Source organism: Populus euphratica, unplaced genomic scaffold (assembly GCF_000495115.2).
Source record: "Populus euphratica unplaced genomic scaffold, PopEup_1.0 scaffold352.1, whole genome shotgun sequence".
NCBI lineage: Eukaryota > Viridiplantae > Streptophyta > Magnoliopsida > Malpighiales > Salicaceae > Populus > Populus euphratica.
Window position 1 is genome coordinate 125,207 of NW_011500245.1, and position 9,182 is coordinate 134,388.

Sequence of the window (9,182 nt, forward strand, 5' to 3'; positions counted from 1 at the left end):
TGTTGTTGTTGTTGTTGTTGTTGTTGTTGTTGTTGTTGTTGTTGTTGTTGTTGTTGTTGTTGTTGTTGTTGTTGTTGTTGTTGTTGTTGTTGTTGTTGTTGTTGTTGTTGTTGTTGTTGTTGTTGTTGTTGTTGTCATCTATAATTTATACACTTAACCTCCTTGTGGTTCGACCCCGGTCTTGCCGGGTTATTTATTACTTCGACACTCCTGCACTTGGGAGAAGACATCAATCTTTTAGCCGTGTCAAGATACTAGTGTAAATGTTTTATCAAAATCAATCCCTTGGACTTAGTGTATTCTTGTGCCATTAGTCTTGTTATGTTTTTTATGATTATTCCATGCTCATCTAATTTATTTTTAAAAATTCACTTGATTCCAATTATGTTATGACTATCAAGACGTGTAACCAATTCTCATAAATCATTTCTTGAAAACTGATTTACTAAATTTTTTCTTTTATCATTAACTCATTGTATAATTTATAAGTATACATTCTAGGTGTTTGTTTTTATTGTTTTTTTGTATGCAGGTTGCTGGCTACCACGTTGACCGGCACAAATTCTTACCGACTTGGTAGCAGAAAATTATTATCCAAGAATTAACAATATAATCTCTGATCATGGTGAGGTTTATCTAAAGTATACATTCCTAAATGGGAAAATTCAAATCAAATAGGAGTATGTGTGTGTGTGTCTTTTGATAAATTAAGTATCTACAGACAAAGGCCTTAATTGAGATCCAGTATGTCTATATTTTCCAAAACTTTTCCATAAAACCAAATTGATTATGGAAACCGGGAGTGAATTAAGGAACCCATACTTATCCTATATTATGCACTAATTATAATTGGAGGTAACATACGTCACAATTTCTTCGGTTGTGATTTATAATATGGTAAGTCGACTCCAAGAATCGGAAGGCCTTTTAATTATTTACCTTTTTATGATTTCTTAAAAATATTTTCTTGTAATAAAGGTTGAAATACATCGGTGAGAATTAAAATAGAGGAACAGCAATCAAAACATTTCCAAACATATTTCCCTAACTATGTCAACTTAATCAATATCATGAAACCGTATCGACTGAATGCAAAGAAACCAAAGCATATGCAGAATGTTAGTGATAAACAAGGTAATAGAACGTTTTTCAACCGTCAATATATATATATGCACACAATCGTCTCATAATTTACAAGAAGCAAAAAGTTCATTAACATTTTGAAAAAGAACAGGTGGAAAGATGGGTTTGATTTTGGCTTTTGTTAGGGTTTTGTTTCTTACGTTACTTTTGGTATGGTATACTGATGCTGGAGCTAGCAATGGCTACAAGGTTTTCAATGTGAAGAAATACGGTGCAGTCTCCGATGGCAAGACAGAGAATAACAAGGTAATAAATAAATCATTCATTAATTTGATATTTCTGGCCATTTCAGATGATCATGGTTCGTAGGCATAACTATCACTTGATATCTTACGGGACGATTTAGTTGGTTTATTTCTGTTTTCGTGGCTATTTCATCCTGGGGGACTTTGCAAGTGTTAAGTGGTAGCTATTAAAAAAAGAAGAAGAAGAAGCAACCTCCCTTCTTTGAATTAATGTTCTTGTACTGTTTCATTTCCAAGTTTAGTTGCTTTATTTAGTGCATGCTTGCTGATCACTGCCTTAATATATACTAGATTTTCTTGTCTTTTTATAAAAAATAAGCACGTGTTTATCCTTCAAATCAATCGGTTTGAGTTTAGGCGTTCTTGAAAGCATGGAGTGAGGCATGTCAATGGCATGGAAAGGCTATGGTTTTGATCCCAAGAGGAGTATACATTTTGGACTCGGTGCTATTTTTAGGTGAATGCAATGGTTACATGGCATTTAACTTGAAGGGGATTTTAAAGCCAAAAGGTAGTCTGCAGACTTCTGATCAGTGGATTACTTTCCGGTATATTAAAGGGTTCTTTCTCGGAGGCGGTGGTACCTTGGATGGGGAAGGATACAAGCATTGGAACCACCATGATTGTCTCAAAAACCATATCTGCCATCCTCTTGCCATTGTAAGTTCATAGTAATATCAATTCAATTAATGCTACAACGCTCTAGATTCCCATGTATAAGTTAATTTGGAACAAATTTATTTTCTTCCAATGGGGGATTTCATTGAATCCTTGAATTAGAGGTGAAGTATATACTCGTTTATTTAGTATCTTGAGTTGAATATGCAAATCATCTAATAATTTTTTATATTTTGGATCAGTCATTGAGACTCGAATTTATCCAAAATGGGAGGGTCAGCCATATAAGATCAATCAACAGCCAGAACGCCCATATGTCACTCTTTGGGTGCGTCAACTTAAACATGTCTAATCTTAGACTATCAGCTCCAGGTGATAGCCCTAACACTGATGGGATCAAAATTGGGAGTTCAGAAGAGATTAAGATTTCCAAAACAAGAATTGGCACCGGCGATGATTGTGTAGCTATACTCTCTGGAAGTAAGAACATTAATATTTCTCAAGTTCATTGTGGCCCTGGGCATGGAATTAGTGTTGGAAGTATGGGAGGGGAGGGTAGTGTGACAGAGAGTGTGGTGGGAGTAACTGTGAAGGATTGCACCTTCAACGGTACAAGTGATGGTACAAGAATCAAAACCTGGGCTTCCTCTACTACCGGTGTTGCTTCCAATTTCATATATGAGAACATTCGAATGATGAATGTTGGCAATCCTATCATTATCGATCAAGATTATTGCCCTTACCCTCCCTGTGATATGAAGGTATTATCTTGTTCATAACCAAGCTTATTTTACAAGCTCTTTCCACCATCATGCATGATTCTTGCCAAGATTTTCCTAAAATCCCTTGTATTATGTTGTTTCAGTATCCATTTTTGACGTAGGAGTTCTTTAATGAGTTGATATGCTCTTGTTTCATGGGAAGCAAGTACTTTGCCTAACCTTTCTATTCTTTTCCTTTCATGTTCATAGACGCCCTCACGCATTCAAATCAAAGACATTACTTTCAACAACATTTGGGGCACTTCTGAATCGAATGTTGCAGTTACTTTAAATTGTAGTCGAACAGTTCCATGCAAGAATATACTGCTAAAAGACATCAGTTTTTTCCATGGTCGTGGAGGTTCTGTAAGATCGTTATGCTCTAACGCCAGGGGTACTTCTTATGGCCGCCAAAGACCACCCTCTTGCTTCTAGTACCTGGATTCAGCTTCACTGCATATAGTTCTTCATTTTGCATGTTCAGATTTAGAACTTTGGTCTGCCTAAATAACGTACAGTATCTAGTTTACTTCAGTGATTGAGTGACTTTTGACGGTCACGGATGAAACTGGTTTTTATCCATATTTCTTTGTAATATCACTGAGGTTTAATGATTTTCATTAAAAAAATTAAGGTGGTTATTGAAGGGTTTTTTTTCCTTCTCTCGAAGCCTTGTCTTGATTTTGTGTAATGTAGACTTTCTGTACATATATCTTGTCTTTTTTTACTCCTCCTTTTATGCATGCATGATGTTGTGGATTTATAGCATTGCGCAATCAAATTAAGACACCTTCGGCATGAGAATATATAGACAGAATTTTGTGGTATGAATAAAATGAACTCGATCCCTTGCTTTATCTAACCACAGAAATTTCCAATAATTTATTTCACTCAACAAAAACCGCTGAAAAATCCACATATTATTCGACAACCTAAAAATAAGATTTAGTTTTTTGTTATTTAGTTTTATTGTTGTTGATTTTAAATTTTGAATTAATTTTAATGGTTTGTAATATCTGGGATAAATATAAGAACTTTTATGTTATGTAATACTTTTAATTTGAATTCCATACATATGCATTATTATTTAAATATTAATTTAAAATTTTTGCATAAAAATACTTTTTGATCATGTTATAAATTGTTAGCATTTTACAAGTTATGAATTGTTAATAACACTCCACTGAAAATTGTTCATATACTAATTTTGTCTACAAGAATTTTTGTTTAATTTAAACTTGATACTTACTAATCCATTTTTTTGTGTTTTGTCAAAAATCAAGCCAAAGAAGAAGATTGTAAATATCATTTTGTTGGTTTAGATTAATAAAGATTCTTTTATGATTAGTAAAAAGATACTTCGTTTAAGATAGAAGTTTATAAAGATCTTCTTTGTAATTATCTTATTAATTTAGTTAATATAATAGATAAATTAAGATAAAGAAGAAAAAGTTATCCAACGTAATATAAATTAATATTATCAGTGTTTTAGTAAAACACATTTGTTACCAACATAACAAACTATAAAGCTTAAAGATTATCTTTATTCTTATCACATAAGACATGTATATAAAGAAAGTTAAGTCTAAAGAAAATGATGCTTTAGAGAAGAGTTTCATAACGTGAAGATGCCAATTATATTGAAAAAAGCGTGCTAACTAGCTAAAAAGTTTACACAGAGATATATAACATATATTCTTAACACACGAGGAATATGTAGGAAATTCTCAATTATAATTGGTCCATAAAATGTTAAAGAACCTAAAGATTCGTATAAGGAATTTCTATGTGAATTGTTAGCAACTAGATGTTCCAGTTAGGAAGATAACAATTTGAAAATCGTTTAGTGTATTGACAAGTTACTATGTTATAGACATAAAAGGTTTGTGGTTAGTGATATTTCTCTTGTAATTTTTCAAACTATTAAAAAGTTATCTATCTTAGGTTTGGTTACCATAAAGGTTTTTTTTTTTATATATATCTTTTGAAGAGTTATTCAAAAGGTTTTCCCTTATAACCAAATATTTTATGCATTTGATTTTTCTGTGTTTTCTATGTATTTGGTTTCTAATTAGTGTATTATTAGATTATTTGGTAACAAATAATAAATAGAGAAAAAAAACTTAACCCATTTAAGATTGGGTCTTTCTATTAGATTTTGTAGAGTTTTATCAATTAATTAATAAATTTTTGCATATGAAAATCATGATATATAATTTTTAAAAAATATTTTTTTATTCTTGCATGCAAAACAACTTTCTAAAGTTTTATTGTTTATTTTTTTCATGAATTTTTATTATAATTATGGATATTTATATTAGATTTTAATTTTTGTTTCCTATTTAAAAGTCAAAATCATCCAAGAATTCAAAAAATAAGTCAATAAATTAAGGATTTAGATCAATTTGTGCCCAAGTCACATAACTTTTATATGCAAAAACCCTATAATTAATTAATGAAACCTTACAAAATCTAATCAAATGACTCAATTTTAAACAAAATAGAGATGTAAGAGGTCAATTCTAGCTTTTTTTAGTAGAAAGACTAGTTTATAAATGACTTAAAATTTTAAAAAGGTTTAACCCATTTAGCTTTAAAAGATTCAACAATGTCTAGAGTCAAGGATAATCTCTAAACTTTTTATGCAAATCATGTAACGTCTAATTAGTCTTATATTCCTAGAAAAAAAAAACAACAATGATAATGGCATTAAAGAAACCTAATAGCTAGGACACTTGTTTAAAGCAATAAGAGTATGATTATATAAGATATTAATACTTCACTAAAACTAAACTATATATTAGAGTGTAGAATGAAAAATCAATTTAAAATGTTGATTAAGAATAAAACAGAGAATAGTCAATGAGTTAAAATCCAAAAATAACATTAAAAAAAACAAGAATAACAAAAGAGAATGTAAGTAAGATGTAAGTTTAAACTAACATGCTATGAGACTAAAATAACCTTTTACAATACCAATTAATGAAGCTATAAGTGTGCAAGAACCACATCAATTCCTAGTTAAAGAAGACTTTGAGTAAGAAAGCAACAAATATCAATCACTTATCTACAACATTAATTGTTAAATATTTTTTTCTAGGCCTCAAGTTTAACGATATGTTATGCATAGTGAATGGAGCTACCATTTTTCATAGATGAATCTTAAAAGTGGTTATAATCAATCACTTAGATGCTCTAAAGTTGAGTAGAAAACAACAATTAGAACAATGAATTATCTATATAACTGGTTGGTCATGTCTTATATCTTATACAATACACCAAGCATTTTTACATGAATTATGAGAAACATCTTTTTACCTTTTTTTTACTAGTTTTTGTTGTTTATTTAATGACAGTATTGATTTATAGAAAATCCAAAGAGGAGCACCTTTTTCCACTTTTAGACAATATAAAGAAATTTCACTTTCATGAGCTCTTATGGTAAATTTTATGGTTTTATTATATCAACAAAGGGTATGGAGGAAGATCCAGATAAATTTAAGACTATTCTTGAATGGCTAACACCAATCACTTTATATATGGGAAAGAGTTTTGTTTTTTAAGGGCTAACTAAATTTTATAAAAGGTTTATTTAAAATGTAAGCACATATCATTAACATGAAGAAATGAACCTTGTTTTATATATGTAAAGGTCCTTTTTAAAACCTCTAAGAAAAAAATGATAAAGACTCTAATTATAAAGTTATTTGATTTCTGTCAAATACTTATAGTTTCCTGTGGATAATAGAATTGGTGATTGATAAGTTTCAAAATTAAAAATGCTTAGACATAGGGTTCTTTCGTAATTGAATTATGGGTTAATCAAATGTTCTTATAATTACTTACATTCTTCACAGTGAAGGTAAGTGATGGCTTGATGCAATGCTTTTGATACCTATAAAAAAAAAGTCTCATTGTGGTGAATTTAAGGACCTTTAAATGTTTAAACCAATATCTTTGTATAGGAAAAGTGCATTAAATTCTAAGAAAAAGATTATTTGTTCTTTTTTTGATATGAGCATTAAGGATATGTAAGAATATGATATATGTATGTTGAGAATGAAAGCTGAGAACCTTTTACTTTGATAGTTCAAGAGAAATATATAGCTGATGAACCTTACCTTTTTGCATAAGTGGTGGAGCTAGAAAGTTATTTTATCTTAATAACATTAATGAAAAATAAATATCCCTTATATATTTTTTAATAGAAAATAAATATCTCTGACATAAACATTAATAAGGGATAAATATCCTTTACATATGTATTAATAAGGTAAATGTCTCTAACGTGAATAATACTAAGAAACAAATATCTCCTACACATGAATTGATGAAAGGGCAAAGTAATTGGGTTTAAGTCATAAAATTAGGCCTAAAAAAAGCTAGGATGTGTGTTGCCTAAAAATGTTTAGCTATGCTTTTGAGCTCAAACATGAGTCTAGAGCCTACTAGGTGCAAACCTAACACCTAGGCTCGAGTATGTTACCAGAGCCCATGAGGTGCTGGGTGCACACCTAATATCTAGGCTCTAGTATCATGCCTGAGTCATAAGGGCGTTGAACATAGACCCAACAATTGAGTAGACGACTATGATTTAGGTCCAAATTATTTTTCAAGGTTCATTTTAGGCTTAGGCCTATTAAAGACGAAGACTCTGCAAAACTTGTTAATTGACTAAGAAAGAGCCAGGATTCTGGTCTTTATTTCTCATTCCACAGTAGCTGATTAGTACTTAAAAGTGTATTTTTATCAAGGTTTTATAACATCATTTTGTACTTAAAGTATCAATAACTCCTTAACTAAAGCATGTTTCGTAATAACATATCTAAAAATATAAGATACCTTTAATTTGTGTTAAATGTTCATTTTAAATATAGGTCTATCACATAAATAAAAGGATTGATTAATGAGTTTAACAACTGAAATTGAAAGGAAAAGGAGATGGCCAAACTTAGAAAAGAAATATTGGTGCAGTCCAAACCAAAACATTGTTCGGTAATTGAGTCATATCTGGAGCTGTAAATCTCGGATTTAGGTCTACTTTATATGGATAGAAAGGTAAAACATAGGCCTACAACTTTCATGCAGAGCTCAAGATTTAAAAAGGTCATTTTCAAGTTCAAATTATAGCAACAACGAAGAAGTCTGAATCTATCCTACAGCCTGAACATTGTTTAATGTTTAGCCCATATCTAGAGCTCTAGAAGTCCAAATGACCTCTTCTTCTTTTTTTTTCTTCTAGAAAGCTGAGATAATTCTTTTTTTTTTTTTTTCTAGAAAGCTGAGATAATTTCCTACAACTTTTATTTTTCAAGTGATTCTAATTCTAACGTTATCAATGATGTTTTGGGCAGACAAGAGAAGATAAGGATTGTCATGATGTTTTCAATATATTTTGATAGTTTAAAAAATATAACAAATCAAAAAAATATTTTGATAACAATAATAGCTATCAAATCTAGCCTGGAGGTTGACCCAGCCAAGGGGCTAAATCCTGGATTGCACGGGTTAACTCGTGTCAAATTGAAAAAATTAAAAAAAAAAACAATTCATATAGATATAGGTTATACATATTGTAAATAATTAAGTTTAAAAGATTCTTTCAAAATATTTTTTATTTTACATTAAAAAAATTATCTTATACTTCTAAATTGAAGTATTTAAACTAAAAATTTTTTTATAATATTAAACTTGTCTGACTCAAGTTCTTATAATACTTATAACACAAATAATATTATTTTTAATATTAATACTATTAATTCTAATAAAAATAATAATATTTAAAATATATAATAATATTTTTTATATTAATACTTTTAATTATAATAAAAATAATATTATTTATAACATAAATAATAATAATAATTTTATATTAATACTTCAAATAATACTATTTTTAATATTAATACTTTCAATTATAATAATATTTATAACACAAATAATATTATTTTTTATATTAATATTTTTAATTATAAGACAAATAATTATATTTAAAAATATAAGATCCATAAACCTTGGATCCTAACATTGGATCCAAAAAAAATAGTTTCTAACACTTGACCTTACAAATGATAATATTTTTTATATTGATACTTTTAATTATAATACAAATAATTATATTTAAAAATATAAGATCCATAAACCCTAGATCCTAAAATGGGACCCAAAAGAAATAGTTTCTAACACCTAACCTAAGAAAATTGAATCTTAATTCAAGATTCATTAGCCTTGGAAACCCTCGCCAATCACTTCTCAGAAATTATATATGAGGGGTTCAATACATGATTCTACTGGAGTTTTTTTTTTAAATATTAATATATAAAAATATTACCTCAATATATTTTTAAATAAAAAACACTTCAAAAATAACTTTCATTCAGAGTATCATTTAACTTGTCATAGTCCAAGAATACCT